This window comes from Eumetopias jubatus, unplaced genomic scaffold, assembly GCF_037043125.1.
Source record: "Eumetopias jubatus isolate StellerSeaLion01/CBP00866 unplaced genomic scaffold, mEumJub1_p1.0 scaffold_14, whole genome shotgun sequence".
NCBI lineage: Eukaryota > Metazoa > Chordata > Mammalia > Carnivora > Otariidae > Eumetopias > Eumetopias jubatus.
The window spans coordinates 37,204,897-37,224,065 of NW_028274820.1; the positions used below are offsets into that span (position 1 = coordinate 37,204,897).

At 37.1% G+C, this 19,169-nt stretch overlaps 1 protein-coding gene and 1 pseudogene across 3 annotated transcripts in view; both read left to right on the forward strand.

The window, feature by feature from the left end:
* The window catches only part of ANKIB1 (ankyrin repeat and IBR domain containing 1), a 144,627-nt gene that overhangs the window by 13,537 nt on the left and 111,921 nt on the right, over positions 1-19,169 (forward strand). The window contains exon 2 of one of the 3 annotated variants that reach the window (XM_028117415.2): positions 17,302-17,411. The exons of the other annotated variants lie outside the window; for them this stretch is intronic. The gene's annotated coding sequence lies outside the window, so the exon portion shown is untranslated. The remainder of the gene's footprint in view (positions 1-17,301; positions 17,412-19,169) is intronic. 3 annotated transcript variants of the gene reach the window in all.
* LOC148162501 (small nucleolar RNA U3) lies at positions 1,475-1,551 on the forward strand (annotated as a pseudogene).

The window sequence follows — 19,169 nt, forward strand, 5'->3', positions numbered from 1 at the left end:
GGAATATAAAATGAATTTAAAAACATTAAGTCAAATACATAAGACTCAGTTTCTTGTTTTCTGATATTGGAGAGTTTCCAGTCTCAGACTGCGGTGGCTGTGATTTGGAAAACAGGGAACAAACATGAGGAAGTCCTTAACCTTAATTATATTTCATTACTGTGGCAGTAGAATGTAATAGAACTTAATGCTAAGATTCACTATCAGTAGCTAAAAATATATAAAGTGTAAATGAATTCTTTCAGATGCAAACCAATACTTGAATGTCAACATGTAGTAGTTGGGGCTTTGCTGAGAACACAGATATTGCTACATAGCTTAAGACATCCCTGGGGGGAAAAAGCATAGGTTCAAAGATACACATAAGTTTATCCATAATAGTGGATACATTAGAACCAATTTAATGTAAAGCAATGGAGAATGGACTAAAATATTATGTCAGATTTTGATATTATTAAAATTATGTGTTCAAGGGATATTTAATCAAATGAAAAATGCTTATGATAAAACTTAAATACAAAAGCAAAAAGTTCCAATTTTATTATACGCCATGATCCAGTTCTTCACTTAAAAGAAGGCTCTATACATATAAAAAACATGCCCATGGGTTTGAGGATTATAGTGATTTTATTATTTTATTCTTTATACTTTTCTATTTTCTATACTTTCCAATTTTATACTCTCTGTATAATCTTAAGTATTTTTAAAGAAGGAAAGAAGTTTTTAGAACTAGATATAGCTATGATCCTAGGCAAGTTAGTAATAACAATGATGACGACATTATATTGAGTGCCTACTATTTAGCAAATATTGGAATATGTTTTATGTATTTTTGTCATCATATTTTTTAATAGTCCAGCAATGGAAGCTTAATTATCTACGTTTACATATTAGGGAAAAGTCTCAAAACTTTCGAATAGCTTATAAGCTAGTAAATGTTTTAGCAGGATTCAAACTGAAGTTTTTACAGTTTTCGAAATATACCAGAAGGCCTCTCCAAAATAATTTAACTCTCAAAGCCTGTGTTTCTTTACTGTAAAATGTAGGTGGAATTGTTATGCAGCTTAAATGACACAAGGTACATAAACCACAGGACAAGTTTTTTTCCATGAGATCTTATAGTTATAGCCTTCTGGCTTTTTTTTTTCCCAGCCTGCTTCTGCACATGTGTTATTTAAGCAGTTGTTAAATATTTCCATTAATAACATTATCTGAAATTTAACTATACAGTAAATCTGTTAAGTTGCGTTTCCTTTTTTTTAAGATTTTATTTATTTATCAGAGACAGAGTGAGTGAGACAGAGAGAGAGCACAAGCCGGGAGGTGGGGGAGAGGCAGAGGGAGAAGCAGACTCTCCACTGAGCAGGGAGCCCAATGCAGGGCTTGATCCCAGGATCCTGGGATCATGACCTGAGCCGAAGGCAGACACTTCACCCACTGAGCCATCCGGGAGCCCTGTAAGTTGCATTTCTTCAAGACTGTACTTTCAGGAATCATTTCTATAGTTTGTAAGTTGCATTTCTTCAAAGAAGAGCAAAATTAATCCATTGATTAGCATTTTGTTTTTATAGTTTTAATATTTATATACTTCAGTTTTGCAGTCAGTTTTGGAAGTTTCATTTTCATGAGAATCAGTGTTACTTTGTTAAAAGGGATAACGCTTAGGTTCTTCACCTTCCTTAAAAGATGTTTTAAGAAACTTGGTGGGGGTTGTCTGTGTGGCTCAGTTGGTTAAGCCTCTGACTCCTCATCTCAGCTTAGGTCTTGATCTCAGGGTTGTGAGTTCACGCCCCAACGTTGGCTCTGCACTGGGCGTGGAGCCTAGTTGGGAAAAAAAAAAAAAGTTTGGTATTTTGTTGAGTTTGGGAGGCTCTCTTTTCCTTGCCTGAGTTCTGAACCAGGTGAGAGGTCAAAACAGTGAACATACCCAGTTTTTTCTCTCTCCAGATTTTCTAAAGTCCCTGAGGTAGATAAGGGGCCAGTTGGGCACCTTGCAAATGGAGGAAATCATCAGGAATGCGGGGAAAGTGTACTCTCAAAACCTTTCTCAAGTTTTGTACTTTTGTTTAGAAGTTAGTGTAAAAGACTGCTGAAACACCTAAGTATGGTGAATTGAGTCTAGCTGATAGCTATTATTGTCTGCAAAATGGTTGGATGGATGGATGGATGGATGGATGGATGGATGGATGGATGGATGGATAGAATTTGCTTACTGTGATGTTCAGAGTTACACTGTTGCTTATAGTATATTAAACAACTTCAGAAAATCCAGGATAAGTATGATTTCAAGTATTACATTTCAGGCTCTGTATTTTTCCCCTCAAGTGTCTTAATTTTGGATTTAGAAAATATGAATACTCTTATCTATGGGAAATGCAAAGAAGTATGAAACTGTACTTAAACCACAAATTTACATTTTTGACTGATTAAAAGAAAAATTCCTTTAGACAATGATCATACAGATTTTACTGTATGTTCTAGCTACTACATGGTTTTCTGTTATATTATTAACCACCATTTATTTTTCTGTTCTGATAAATAACTAGATTATTCCACAGTTTTAAAAAACCAACTTCAGGGGCGCCTGGGTGGCTCAGTTGTTAATGCCTCTGCCTTCAGCTCAGGTCATGATCCCAGGGTCCTGGGATTGAGCCCCGCATCAGGCTCCCTGCTCCGCGGGAAGCCTGCTTCTCCCTCTCCCACTCCCCCTGCTTGTGTTCTCTCTCTTGCTGTGTCTCTCTCTGTCAAATAAATAAAATCTTTAAAAAAAACCAACAACTTCGAATTGGTTTTTCCTGGAAGAAAGAGGGAGGGAAAGACTTGTGGCAGTGGGGATACCTAATTATGTGTTATATCTTTGAAAAATAAAGAGATTTGAAACAGTTATGGAGGAAAAGACAGTGACGTTATAGGCAGGAAGTAAATTAATGTTAATGTCTTGTTTAATATATCTTTATTTACCCTGCAGTTATGAAGATGTTCCCCCATATTTTCTTCTGAAAGCATTATTGTTTAACTGGCAATTTCACATTTAGATCTGCAATTCATATGGAATTTGACTTTTGTGTGAGGTTTTAGGTAGAGTTCAAGATCCTTTTTTTTTTCCCTTGCGTATACAATTGGCCAAGCCTTTATTGAGAAGACCATTCTTTAAAGGAGGAGATTTTTTAATGATGGAAAATAACAGAACGTGTTTGCTTTTTGAAAGGTGATCTAGGCCTACATGATTTTCTAGATTCTGGGGAGCTGATGGCATAGAAATAGGATAAGTAAATGAAAGAACATAGTTTCTAAAGGGGAAAGAAACATTTTTGCAAAGGAAGGGATCCATAGCGTATTTGTCTCTGCTTTGAAAGGGATGCACTCTCATGCTAAGAAGAGAAAAATGAATGCAAATGCAAGTTGGTTTATAAGCTTGACTGAGAAGATGAAGGAGTTCCATCTCTGTTCTGCTTTGTTCATGAAGTAAGGGTGTTGAGATGGTAGGTGTAGGAGGGAAGGGTTGTGGAGGTTTCAAGAGAAGTAATAAAGTATGAAAGCCCAAAGCCCAATTCATTCAGTTCTTTCTCTCTCATACCTTCAAATTCTGTGAGAGAGAATTTGATTGGTTAAGTTAGTCACTATTCAGTATAGAGTCCCCTCTTTGGGTATAAAACTCTTGAACCAAGCCTTGTAATAGGCAACTAGCTTGCCTAAAAGGTTCATTTTGGATCAGATGTCCATCCTTAGTCCAGGTATCTCTAGGTCAGTGGTAATGGGGGAAACACACATGTCTGTCTTTTGTTCAGAAGGAAGCACTTCTTTCTTGGTCCCTCCAAAAGAAGTCCTAGATTTAAGTCAGTGATCCAGTTTGGATGACATGAACAATGGCTGTGGTTAGGTGAATAGAAAACTCATTAGCCGGATTTGCTCCTTATGACCCTCTGCTCCCTAGTGGAGTCAGCCCCATCTAAACCATGTCTTGACTGTGATGGAAGGGAAAGGTTTCTCTAGAAAAATTGTATTGCTCTTACCAGGGAAGGATGAACAACTGGGGAAAGAAAATATATTGGAATTTAATGCAGAAAAGTATTCATAGACCCTTGATCTTTAAAGGAGTGTTATAGGGGTGGGTTAGCCTGGTGATGGGTATTAAAGAGGGCACATTCTGCATGGAGCACTGGGTGTTATGCACAAACAATGAATCATGGAACACTACATCAAAAACTAAGGATGTAATGTATGGTGATTAACATAACAATAAAATTTTTTTTAAAAAGGATTATAATAGTCTCTTAGTAAACCCAGTGAATTAAGAACTGAAACAATTCTACTGTAAAAAGCTTTAATCTTGTTTTAGAATTTGTCTTCACTGTTAGTCAGTGACTTTTGACTTAATAGCAAAACCACCACAATGGAGTGTGGGTGTTTCCGCTCAGCTTGCATCTCTTCCTTCTTTATCTTACATTAGGTTTTTGTTGTTTGTTTGTTCAAAGGATTTAAGGAAAAAATACCCTTCATTATTAGACCAGCTTGTAGTAGGGTATTTGGGGAAGGACATTACTCTAAAGTATAAAGTACTCATCGCAAGAAGATACGTTTGCACACATGGCAATGAACCACACAGGGTTTGCCAGACTTAATGTTTGACTTTAAGCACAAAGAACATTGGAAATTGTTATCTTTCATCTTACAGTTGAAATACTTACAATACCATTACCTGTAAGACAGTTTAACTTTCTTCTGAAATCTCTTTCATAATAGCATGTTTTTAAGATTGAATCAGTGGGATAGCACTGGGGGACAGGAAAACAATAAAATGTCCCCAGATTCTAAGCCAGTTTCCTTAAGTTGAGGGCTATAGTTATTTAGCAGTAGAGGAGTTTGGCTTTCACCAGGTATGTGTATGATTCTGAAATGATCTCTCATTTAGAAAAAGGAAGTAGAACCAGATAGAAAAACAAATGTTTTTGTATTGTGATTTACTCCGTAAGTAAGAGAAAGGAAGTAGAACTAACCACATAGAAAAGTATCTTTGTATTATCTTGTGCTTTGCTTGACACATAGTGATTGCTCAGTAACAGCATCTAAACTTGTAAAGAATGGGTAAATATGTGAATTTTTTGAAAATCCTTTTTTCCTATTAACATTTTATTTGGTGGGATCCTGTAGCCCTAGTATGGACAAGGATTTTTCTGACTTTATTCTGCATAAACCTAAGGCATCTAGGTTCACTGATAACTTTCCAAGGTGTTAGCCATCATCACCCAAAATATATTGGTTACATCAGCATTGTATCCTTTTCCTTTGCCACAACTGAAAGCATTTCACTATCTTTCTTGCCTAACTACAGTTTCCATTCTTAACTGTGAAGAGTGAGCCAAAAAGACATTTGAGGTACGTGTGTACCACATAATAGAGGTAGGGGAGTCCAGATGACTTTTCCATAATTCAGAGAACAGAAGAAATCTTCTAAATTTAATTTTTAAATTATCATATAGTAATATTGACTTTTGTGGGTATACAGTCTAACATGTTAACACATACATAGATTGGTGTGACCACCATCATAATCAGGATGCAGAGGTGTTCTGTCACCCCCAAAAAACTTCTTTGTCCTGTCCCTTTATAGTCTTACCCTCTCCCACCCCTAGCCCCTGGCAATCACTGATCTGTTCCTCACTGTAGTTTTGTCTTTTTTGAGAATGTTGTATATATGGAATCATATTGTATGTAACCGTTTGAACCTGGCTTCTTAAACTCAGCATAATGCCTTTGAGATTCATCCACTTTGTAGCATTTCATTTGTTGGGTAGGTGATTTGTGAATATTTTCTCTCATTCTGTAGTTTGTCTTTTCAGTCTCTTAAGAACTGTCTTTTGCATAAACTATCACTTTTTTTCTTTTATAGATTATGCTTTTGGTGTCTGTAAAGAACTCTAATTTCAGTTCATGAAGGTTTTCTCCTGTGTTTTCTTCTTAAAGTTTTATAGTTTTTATTTTTACTTTTAGATCTGTGAACCATTTTTAGTTAATTTTGTGTAAGTTGTCCTTGCACCTTAGGTTATGGTTCTGTTCTTTTCCTTTTCTTTTCTTTCTTTCTTCCTTTCTTTGTATGTGGATATCTAGTTGTTTGAACACCGCTATTTAAATAAAAATCTCTCTTTTCTCTGTTGAATTGCTTTTGCACCCTTGTCAAAAATGAATTGACCATATTTGTATGAGTCAATTCTGGACTTTTGTTTTCTGTTCCATGAATCGTTTTTTCTCTTTGCCAGTAGCACACTGTCTTAATTATTATAGTGTTAGGAGTAAGTCTTAAATTAGTATTTTTCCTACAGCTTTGTTCTTTAAGAACTGTTTTTAATTATTATAGTCCCCTTGCTTTTCCATATAAATTTTAGGATTAGCTTGTTTAAATCCATAAAAATTCCTGCTAGGATCCTGCTAGGATAATTCCTGCATTAACGCTGTAGGTCAGTTTGTGGAGAATTGACATCTCTAAATCTGTCGAGTCTACAAAAGTTTTTAAAAAGACTAATAATCTTCATAGAGATGAAATGTTACATCCATGATCCAAAAGTAGAATACTAATAGAATACTATAGGAAAAGGAACAACCAAATGACAAGAACGAACTATGGGATTTAAAACATGATAACTTAATTCCATAAAATAGCTGAAAGATAAAGTTAAGGAAATCTCCCTCAAAGTAGGACAAAACAGAGGTAAAGGAGGAGAGAGAGATTAGAAAATTAGAAGATATAACTAAGAAATCCATTATCCAAACAATAGGAATTCTAGAAAGGGAGAACAGAAATGGAGAGACAGAGATGATCAAACAATTTGTCCTAGAACTGAATTAAGGACATAGATCTCCATTTTGGAAAAATGAATTTAAAAAAGAACCACACAACTTTATAGAAACAGAAAATAGGATGGTGGAAACTGGGGAGTTTAAGGGGGACATACTTTCATCTTGGGAAAATGAAAAAATTCTGGAGATGGTGTTGGTTACACAGCAATGTGAATGTACTTAATGCCACTGAACAGTACACCTACAAATAGTTAAAATGGTAAATTTTGTATCAAAAAGAACAAGAAAGGAGACAGTAGCAGATGAAAGACTTCAAAATGTTTTAAAAGCTGGAGAGCAGTTACACAAAAGGCAACTGATTTAGCAAAACTAAACTGATAAAGCAGAGGTCAAATCTAATTCTACAGTTGTGAAAGAAAAAAGGGCAAGGGGCGCCTGGGTGGCTCATTCGTTAAGCATGTGCCTTCGGCTCAGGTCATGATCCCAGGGTCCTGGGAGGGAGCCCCGCATTGGGCTCCCTGCTCGGCGGGAAGCCTGCTTCTCCCTCTCCCTCTCCCCCCTGCTTGTGCTCCCTCTCTCTCTCTGTGTCTCTTTCTGTCAAATAAATAAATAAAATCTTTAAAAAATAAATAAAGAAAAGAAAAGGTAAGCTGATTGAGTTACAGCACACCAAAAAAGCACAGGAATTGGATGCACGGGTAGCTCTGAAAGAAGAAGGGATATGGCTAAAACAACAGCAGAGATTTAAAAATCTTACGAGGAGTAAGAACCATACAGATCCTCTGTCCATTCTGTGCAGCTATTGCTCCATTTCTGTTCTGGAAGAACACAGGAGATACATCATCTACACAAAGTTTGCCAGAAGCACAGGGACAGGCAGCAGAGGGTGATGCACCATTCTGGAAATGGCATTAGGTGGAATTATACATACTAATGGTAAGACCTCCCCCAGCTTCCTTCCTCCATTGAGCCTGGAAGAATAGACCTAAACATTCTGTACTTAAGGTCCACAGTGAAATAGCCCAGCCAGATTCATGCTACAGTGCAACCTGCTTGTTGCCAAGCCTTGCTACTATAAATAATGCCAAAATAAGCATCAATGTACAAGTCTCTTTGTGTACCTTCCAGGGGTTATCCTAGGACAATATGTTAAATGTTTTCTAACCATAACCCACAGGAAGAAGTAATTTTATATATGATAACCTGGGTATACACACACACACACACACGCACACACATGCTTCATACGTTTGTATGTGTATGTATTTATTTATTTGAAACAAAAGTTTCACCGAACTACCCTTACTACATAAATATACTGTGACATTTTTAGCTTTTTAAAAAAAATAAGTTGGCCCTGTTGTACCTCATTTAAATATAAAAGTAAATTGTGGTCATATACAAATGACTAAAGATAGAAATAGAATTCCTAGGCCTACAATATGTTCATCCTCAACATGAAAAAATATTACAAAATTATAAAATCATTTTCCAAATTGTACTTCCCACCAGTAATGTTTAAGCATTTCAGCTTGTGTTTCCAGACTCTTCTACTAATCTAATAACTAGAATGGCCTCTGTGACAGATACTGTGTATATGCTGACAGTCTTTATTTTTTAATCTTTTCTTTCTTCCTCTGTCAATTAAGGAAATGTTAAAAGGTCAAAACTCTATTCCCTAGCTCTTCTTGCAGTTAGAGGTAGTTGTGTGACCTAATTCTGACTAATGCAGCACGCCAAGCTTGCAGTCTGGAGCTGTAGCAGCCATTTTATGACCACATGGGTGAAAACAGCATGCTGAGAATGACAGTATAAAAATGGGAGGGGAGCACTCAGGGCATTGATGACATGTGTAGCTTATATAAGAACTCTGGGTTATCTCCTTCTGGATTTACAGTTACACTATTAAGAATAAACGCTTATCTATTTAAGCCACATTTATAGGTTTTTGGGGTTCACTCCTCTGTCAATTGCTTGTTAGTTCCTGTAATAGTTAACTTAGGCTAAATTATTCCATAGCAACAAATGACCACAAAGTTTAAGTGACTTATAACAAGAAACATTTCTTTTTTCATTCACTTAAACATGTCAGCTGCAGATCTGCTTCAGATATGCTCCCACGTCTTCATTCTGGGACCCAAGCTAAAGAAGTTGCTGCCTGGGTCTTGTGACAATGAGAAAAAGAGCAATGGTCGAACCACAAGATGGCTCTTAAAACTTTGGTTCGGAAATGTCATGCTTCATTTCTACATACATTTCGTTGCAAAATAAATGCCCAAAAGTGGTGTAAATGGGCAGGGAAGTATAATCTTTCAATAGGGAGGGCTGTGAATAGTTGGGGACAATAATACAACTATCAGTGTATCCTTTTGCATTTTTGTTCTTACCAGTATTTAAAAGCTTTATACATTCCAGATACTAAACTTGTGAGTTTAGCTTTTACGCTGAGGTCTGGGATCTAGTCTTGAATTAAGTTTGCATATGTTCTGAGGTAAAAGTCAAGGTTCAGTTTTTTCCTTATGGCTACCCATTCATTCCAGTGTCATTTGATGAAAGGACTTAACTTTCTCTGATTGGATTGCCTTGGCACCTTTGTTGAAAGTCGTAGTGCTATTTAAGTATAAGTTGATTTCCTAGCACTTTATTTTTACGTTAATCTATTTGTTGAACCTTATGCCAGTACCACACCATCTAAAGTAAGTCTTGAAATCAGGTGATAAATTTTCTGATCTGTTTGATTTTTCAAGATTGCTTAGAATATTCTGGGATTTTGCACTTCTATATCCAGTCTTCCAATCTATGAACATGGTTTCTCTCTCCATATTTTTAGGGCTTTAATCCCACCAATACTTGTTTCAGCACAGAAGTCTTTCACATCTTGTGTTAAATTTGTTCTTAAATATATTTTATACATTAAATGTAAATAGGATTTAAAATTCTTTTTTTCTAGTTGCTTGCTGCTGCAATTTGTTTTTGTTTTTTCTTTTGAAGTTTAATATTTGCGATTTTTATTTTGTAGGAAGTAAATTACTAAGATTGTGTCAAGGTGAAAAAATGTGACCATCATATTTACCAAATCAACTCTGTTTGGTACATTTCTTTTTCTCCCTCTCCTCATGGCACTAATTAATTAATTTAACATGTTAACATTGTATATGTTTAAGGTATACAGCATCTTTTTATTTTTAAGATTTTAGTTATTTATTTGAGAGAGGAGAGCAGGGGGAGGAGCAGAGAGAGAGGGACAAGCAGACTCCATGTTGAATGTGGAGCCTGATGCAGGATCAATCCCCCGATTCTGAGATCGTGACCTGAGCTGAAACCAAGAGTCGGCAGACACTTAACCAACTGAGCCACCCAGGTGCCCCAGCAGCATGTTACTTTGATACATTTATATATTGTAATATGATTGCCAATATAGTGATGTTTATCATATAACTACAGTATAATTATTATTGTCTGTATTCATTATATTGTGCCTTAGATCTCTGTGGCTTATAGATTCCTCATTACAGGTTTGTACCCTTAAGTACCATAACTCTTATCCCCCACCCCTGTAGCCACTATTTTACACACTTTTTTTAATAGGTCCTTTTTTTGGGATTCCATGTATAAGTGATATCATACAGTACTTGTTTTTTTCTGTCTGACTTCTCTCTCTTAGGATAATGTGCTCAAGATCCATCCATGGTGTTGCATATGGGAGGATATCTTTTCTCATGGCTGAGTAATATTCCATTATGTATATGTAACACATCTTTTTTATACATTTTTCCGTTGATGGGCATTTGGGTTGTTTCCATATCTTGGCTATTGTGAATAATGCTGTGGTAAAATGGAAGTGCATATACCTTATAAAAATCCTATTTTCCATTTTTTTTGGGTATATACCCATTAGTGGAATTGCTGGATTATATAGTTCTATGGATCTATTTTTAATTTTTTGAGGACTCTCCATATTGTTTTCCATAGTGGCTGAACCAGTTCACATTCCCACCAGCTAGTATAAGGGTTCCCTTTTCACCACATCCTCACCAGCACCTGTTGTCTTTTGTCTTCTTGACGGTAGCCATTCTAAAAGGTGTGGGGTGATATCTCGTGGTTTCGATTTGTATTTCCCTGATGATTAGTGATGTTTGAGCATCTTTCATGTGTCTGTTGACCATTTTGATGTCCTCTTTGGAGAAATGTCTATTTAGTTTCTCTGCCCATATTTTTTAATTGGATTGTTTAGCTTTTTGTTACTGAGTTGTTATGTTTTGGAAATAGAAACACAATGATGTTTTTATTTGTCCCAGTTGTCAAGTAAAGAACCAGGCATTTCTACTCCCTGTGTTTCTTTCGCACTAGACTATTAAAGTAGGATTGTGACATCAGAGGTTAACCAGTCACTCATCCTTCTCCTTGATGATGATCTTCAAATACCTTATTGTGAATAAAAAGACTATGACATTAGAAGGAAATTGGCTGTGTCCCTTCTTTTGTTCTATTTCTCTTAGTATTGTTCTGTGTAGTAGGTAATACTAATAACCTTCCAGTATACAGATATTGGATGTTTATCTGAAATTTTACCATAATTTGGGGCACCTGGGCGGCTGTCAGTTAAGCATCTGACTCTTGATTTCAGCTCAAGTCTTGATCTCAGGGTCAGAAGTTCAAGCCCTGTGTTGGGCTCCATGCTGGGCATGGAGCCTCCTTTAAAAAAAAAATTAAATTTTACCATAATTTAAAACTCCCAAAATGGAAATTTGATTCCATTTTTAACATTCACACACACGCGAGTTAGAAAAATTCGGGGTGCCTGGGTGGTGCGGTCCATTAAGCGTCTGACTCTTGGTTTCAGCTCAGGTTGTGATCTCAGGGTCATGAGATCCAGCCCCACATTGGGCTCCAAGTGCAGCAAAGAGTGTGCTTAAGACTCTCTCTCTCTCCTTCTGCCCCTCCCCCTCCACTCGCACACTCTCTTTCAAATAAAAAGATAAATAAATAAAAATCTTTTAAAAAAAGAAGTTAGAAAAATCCTTTGACAGCATAATTTTGTTGCTTAGTGATGTATATTTAGCATAAACTGTTTAAAGTCATAGATTTTAGGTACCATACTCAAGTATTTTTCAGTGTTATCATTTCTGATCTTTTTTGTTTTTCCTAGAACTTTCTTAAATTAATGTCATATAAATTGTAAGAATTATGACCTTCTGCTTGAAGTTCATCTCTTAATAGGAAAACATGAGAGAACATTAGTTTGCATAAAAATAATTTACTTTAGTCTTGAAGTTCTAGTAGGCAGAACACACTATATTGAAATGAGATTATCTTGACAAAAGGGGACCAGCCTTTTTGACAATACTCAATATACATTAAGCATGTTGGTTGTTCTTTTTGTGTAAGTATGTGCACTTTTCTTTAAAATTAACTAATTTTAATCAAACATTTTCAAGTGAAGTAAAATATCTCTTGAGTATAGAAACTATATCACATAAACATACCGGTAGCAAACATGGGATTGGATTGATAGTTCTATGAGTTCCCTCTATATTATAGAAATCTCATTTGATGTTACTCAGATTCCTTAACTTAGTGGATGTAAAAGACCTAAACAGATTTCTCCTGTTTTAAATTTTGGTGTATGCCTGGCATATATTTTTTTTGTGTCTGTTTTGTTTACCTTATTTTAATGCACATGTGTATTCAGTTTAGATTAAGTAACTTTAGTTTCTAGGACTATTTAAAGTGAATTGAAAGAAGGTAATTATCAGACACTAATTGGAAATTGTTGCACAGCTTGGGTTTGGACAGTCATTCATCATTTGTCTAGTGATCAGATTTTGAGCTCTTTCAACTGTCCTAAAGTTAGGAACCAATAAGCAGAAAAGTTTTCTGGGAAAAAAAGCAGGCATGGGGAGTATGTATTTATTAAATACCTTCTATATTAGACACTGTGCTAAGTACTTACAGTTTTATTTCTCAAAACAACTCATGCCCATTATATGGTCAAGGAAACACATGCAGAGAGATTAACATAAAGATTAGGATTCAAGTGGATTTTTTTTTAAGATTTAATTTTCTTAGAGCTTTTTCGGTTCACAGCAAAATTGAAAGGAAGATACAGAGACTTCGCATATAGTTTCTGGCCTCCTCCACCAACCTGTAAGGCTTTCCCTATTATCAGCATTACTTACCAAAGTGGTGTATTTGTTACAGTTCATGAATCTACATTAAAATATAATAATCACTCAGTGTCCATAGTTACCTTAGGGTTTACCCTTGGTGTTGTGCATTTTATGGATTTGGATAAATGTATAATGATATGTACCCACCATTATTATATGCAGAGTATTTTCAGTGCCTTAAAAATCCTCTGTGGTCCACCTATTCATCCCTCTCTTGCCCTCAACCCCTAGCAACCACTCATCTTTGTAGGTTTGCATTTTCCGGAATGTTATATAGTTGAAATTGTACAGTCTGTAGCCTTTTCAGATTGGCTCTTTCACTTAGTAATGTGCACTTAAGGTTCCTGCATGTGTTTTCATGGCTTAATAGATCATTTCTTTTTAGTGCTGAATAATATTCCATTGACTGGAATACCACAGTTTATCCATTCATCTGTTGAAGGGCATCTTGTTTGCTCCTAGGTTTTGGCAATTATGAGTAAAGCTGCTATAAATATCTGTGTACAGGTTTTTGTGTGGGCATAAGTTTTCAGATCCTTGGGGTAGACACCAAGGATTGTGATTACCTGATCGTATCGTAAGTGTATGTTTAGTTTTGTAAGAAGCTACCAAACTGTCTTGCAGAATGACTGTATTATTTTGCATTCCTACCAGCAATGAATGAAATTCGTGTTGTTGCATATCCTTGCCAGCATTTGGTATTGTTAGTGTTCCAGATTTTGGCCATTCTAATAGATACATAGTGGTAATTAGAGTTATTTTAATTTGCATTTCTCTCATGACATATGATTTGGGTTATCTTCTAATGTACTTATTTGCCATCTATATATCTTTTTTGGTGAGGTGGCTCTTAAGATCTTTAGCCTATTTTTTTAAATCAGAAATTTTTTTTGTTGAGTTTTAAGAGTTCTTTGTATGTTCTGGACAACAGTCCTTTATTAGATATGTCTTTTGCAAATATTTTCTCTTAGTCTGTAGTCTGTCTTCTCATTCTCTTGACTTTGTCTTTCACAGAAAAGAAGGTTTTTATTTTAATAAAGTCTAGCTTATCCATTATTTCTTTTATAGATTGTATCTTTGGAGTCATATCTAAAATATCATCATTGTGGGGCACTTGGGTACCTCACTCAGTTAAGCGTCTTACTTTGGCTCAGATCATTATCTCAGCATCCTGGGATCTAGCCCAGCATCCAACTCTGCGCTCAGTGGGGTGTCTGCTTCTCCCTTTCCCTTTCCCTCTCCTTCTGCCCCTCCCCCTGCTCATGCTCTCTCTCTCTCTCTCTCTCTCTCTCTCTCTCTCTCTCTCTCTCTCCCCCCCTCCCCCCCCATATAAATAAATAAAATCTTTTTAAAAAATGAATATAAGTGGCGCCTGGGTGGCTCAGTCATTAAGCATCTGCCTTCAGCTCAGGTCATGATCCCAGGGTCCTGGGATCGAGCCCCACGTCGGGCTCCCTGCTCAGCAGGAAGCCTGCTTCTCCCTCTGCCAGTCCCCTGCTTGTGTTCCCTCTCTCACTATGTCTCTGTCAAATAAATAAATAAAATCTTTAAAAAAAATATATATATATATATAAAATAAAAAATTGCTATACCTGAGTTCATCTAGGTTTTCTCCTGTGTTAACTTCTGGGAGTTTTATAATTTTGAGTTTTACATGTAAAGTCAATGATCCATTTTGAGTTAATTTTTGTGAAGTGTGTAAGGTCTTTGTCTAGATTCATTTTTTTGCATATGGATGTCCAGTTGTGTTGCAGCACTGTTTGTTGAAGAGACTGTCTTTGCTCCATTGTATTGTCTTTGTTTGTCAAAGATCATTTGACTATACTTACGTGGGTCTGTTTGGAGTTCTGTTCTGCTGATCTATTTGTCTCTTCTTTCACCAATACCACAGTTTTGTTTTGTTTTTTATTTTTTTAAGATTTTATTTATTTATTTGACAGAGAGATCACAAGCAGCGGGGGGGCGAGGGGCAGGGGCAGAGGGAGAGGGAGAAGCAGGCTTCTAGCTGAGCAGGGAGCCCAATGTGGGGCTTGATCCCAGGATCCTGGGACCATGACCTGAGCTGAAGGCAGATGCTTAACGACTGAGCCACCCAGGCACCCCAGTACCACACTGTTTTGATTACTGTAGCTTCATAGTAAATCTTGAAGTTGGGTAGCACCAGTCCTCCAACTTTTCCTCTCCTTCAGTATTGTGTTGCCTACTCTGGTCTTTTGCCTCTCCATAGAAACTTTAGAATCATTTTGTCAACATCCACAGAGTAACTTGCTGGAATTTTGATTGGGACTGAATTGAATCTTATAGGTAAAGTTGGGAAGAACCGACATCTTGACAATACTGAGTCTTCCTATCCATGAATATGAAATGTCTCATCGTTTTTCATTTTTTTTTTTATTTCATTCATCAGAGTTTTGTAGTTTTCCTCATGTGGATCTTGTCTATATTTTGTTAGATTTATACCTAAATATTTCATATTTTTGAATGATTCTATAAATAGTATTTTTTATTTTAAATTTTACTTGTTCATTGCTGGTATATAGGAAACTAATGGACCTTTTTTTTTTTTTTGAGAGAGAGAGATTGCATACACGCACATGGGAGAGGGAGAGAGAGAATCTTAAAACAGGTTCCATGCTAAGCATGGAGCTCAATACAGGGCTCAGTCTCATGACCCTGAGATCATGATCTCAGCTGAAATCAAGAGTCGGATGCTCAATCTACTGAGCCCCCCAGCACCCCAGCAGTTGACTTTTTTATATTAACTTTGTATTCTGCAACGTTGCTATAATTGTTTATTGGTTCCAGTAGTTTTTTGTCCATTTTTTTGATTTTCTGCATAAATGATCTTGTCATCTGTAAACGAAGATAATTTTCTTTCTTTCTTCACAATCTATATACTGTTGATTTCCTTATCTTGTCTTATTTGCATTAGCTAGAACCTCCAGTTTGATACTGAAAAGGACCTGTTCTTAGTGGGAAAGTTTCAAGTATCACACCATTAGGTATGATATTAGTTGTAGATGTTCTTTATCAAGCTGAGATAGTTCCCCTCTATTCCTAGTTTATTAAATAGAATTTTTATCATGAACGAGTGTTGGGTTTTGTCACATGCTTTTTCTGCATCTATTGATATGATCTGTGATTTTTTTTTTTTTTTTAGTTTCTGTGATGGATTACATTAGTTGATTTTCAAATGTTGAAATATTTTAAAAGCTTTTTTAATATAAGTGTGTCCGGTCTCTAAGACAGCATATAGGTTTGGTGATATGCTAGGGGGACTCACAAGACTAAGTTGTACTCACAGCTAAGACTTATTATAGCAAAAAGATTCAAAGGAAAATCAGCAAAGGGAAAGATGCATGGGGCAAGCTTCCAAGAGTCCTGTCTTTATGGAGTCAAACAGGATGCACCTAATTTCTCCAGGATCAAATTGTGACATGTGTGAAATGTTGTCTACTAAGAGAGTTCACTAGAGACTCAGTGCCCAAGCTTTTACTGAAGGCTGGTCACATTGGTACCTTCTGCCTAGCATATACCAAAATTCCAGACTCCCAGAGGAAAAGGAAGTGTTAAGCATATACTATAGTGTTTTTAGAAACAATTTAGGTACACTGAACCACTCCTATCAGTTAAGGGATGGTGTGAAAGCTCATTAAATCTAAGTTTCAAGACACCTGTCAAGGGCTCTTCTTTGCAAGCAGGCCTTTCTAAGATAGCGGTCTCAAGCCTGTTATGTTAACTTTTTCTACATAGTCCATCCCTTTGGCACTTGGCCAAGGCATCTTTTTTTTTTTAAAGATTTTATTTTCTTTATTCATGAGAGACAGAGAGAGGCAGAGGGAGAAGCAGGCTCCCAAGGAGCAGGGAGCCCGATGCAGGACTCGATCGCAGGACCCTGGGATCATGACCTGAGCCAAAGGCAGAAGCTTAACGCCTGAGCCACGCAGGCGCCCCCCCAAGGCATCTTTATACCTATGCTTTTAAGATGTTCAGAATTTAGGCTGAACCTCTAATTGGTAAATTTAACCAGAAAAGTCTATCTTGAAAGCTAGGTGGCTTCTCCTTAAGTTTTTGTATTTAAGTTTCTTTTTTATCTAGCCCAAGGCATCAATTAAGACAGCACAAATCTGATAAGTTGAAGTGACCTAAATGCCTTTTAGGTCTGAAGCAATGTCCTCAATAGTCAGCATACACACAAAGAAGTGCAGTTCTAGAGGCCATATGTAATACCCCTAGAAACAAAGAACTCACGGTTGTTAGGATAGTCCCAACAGGACATTTTTAGGCAGTACAGGGCCCCTAATGTAACCGCCTACTCTCTGGTCTTTCACCCTAGGGTTCCCTGTCCAGTCCAGTTAATTCAGTCCATTATTTGGTCTCAGGACTGCCTGAAGGCAGACAGTTCCAAACAGATTTGCTTGACCATGACGTCAGTTTACCTGCCTGGTAAGTACGGACCGCATCTAGAGGTGTTGTCCGTGGAAAGCACGAGAAGTAGGGTACCCTTTGCCTTCTTGTCCGCGTTGTCGGGGGTGATCATAGCTCAGCCGTCAGTTTGAATGGAGAATGCTCACAGCTCCTCCAGAAAGGAGGACACCTCCAAGTATCGTTCCGAGAGACAAAGATCGTGATACTCTTTCCCAAACCTCCCTAGGTGCCAGATTTTTGTTTTGTCTCTTTCGTTACAAAATCAGCGTGTCTCATTTAACAGTCTTAAATTTACATTTTTTTTCAGTCATTTCCTATTCTCACCCAGTCTTTTATCCACAAGGATTGGCTACAAGGACAAAAACATTTTTATAGAAAAGCATTTTTATATAATTTGACCAGAAAGACACACTATTATGTTCAGGAATTGTTCAGGATTTAAATCCTGACTTTTCAGAATTTTTCAAAATGGGGTAATATAGCTTTCCCTCTCTTTTGTCCTGGCTAATTAACTAGTTAGCAGCCTAGAAAAGATCAGTCCCTTTTTCTGGACAGCTGTGTTTAATAATCAGAGTGCCTCACTGGGGTGTGTCTACCAGGAGAAAGGTGATGGAATTAGAGTCAGACTCTTAGTCCATCCTCGTAAATTATAACTAATTTGGAAGCCTGAACACGAGTCAGCAGTGGGCCATCCCCCAGAGGAAGTCCAGAATCCATTCTGTCAGTACTGAGTGGTGGGGTCACACTCCTTGTGATGTGCCCTCCTCCAGCTTGCAGCTTTTGGCAGGAATCACAAGTTAGGAATGCAATTAGCCTCTCTGCATCAGGAATATAGAGCCGATTAGTAGCCTAATTTTAGATGGGTCCCATCAGAGAATAAGACGTTTATTGTGGGCATGTGGATGTGACCCAGACAATCCAGCTGGCATCCATTGATGTTTTCATAGCTTAGGGCCCCACAGTGGGGTGTCCTAAATCTACAGCACTCCCAGAGTCTGAGTTCTGTTCATTGAGCCTCTGCTTGCTTTCAGTTTGGTGGTGCTGAGGCTAAAACAGCCCATATCAGACAGCTTCAGGTTTTACTAGGGTCAGGCTCAGGCAACTAGGGCCTGTAAATTTAGAATTCCAAAAAAGCTAGTAGCTAGTCTTTTGCAAAGGAAAGACTCTACAAGGTCCAACAGCTATGTTCCAAATCCAAGCAACAAGCAAGGCTTTTTTTTTTTTTTTAAAGATTTTATTTATTTGACAGAGAGCACAAGCAGAGGGGGCGGCAGGCAGAGGGAGAGGGAGAAGCAGGCTCCCCGCTGAGCAGGGAGCCCGATACCGGACTTGATCCCCAGGACTCTGGGATCATGACCTGAGCCGAAGGCAGACGCTTAACGACTGAGCCACCCAGGTGTCCCAAGCAAGGCTTTCTTATTAGCCTTTTTATCTTATCAATCTTAGAGTCCAAATTGACCCACTCAAAAATACGTACATCAGTCTGAAAAATCATCAGCCTCTAATGATCAGAAATTTCATATCATAAGAGCTCATTAGCAAGTAAAAACTGCCTTTTAAAACTCCAAAATTGTACCTACATCTAGAGATTTCTTCTCCTTTTATGTTGTCTTCCTTTCTGCAGAGCTTCCAATAGGCAAAATCATTAGTTATGGAGATTTAGTCTGTTCCTAATATTCAAAGAGTTTAAATTTGATCTGCTCAGCAGCAGCAAAAAAGCAAGGAAATTTTGTTCCATTACCATTTTTTTTTTTTTTTGCAGCTTTTCCCAATTGG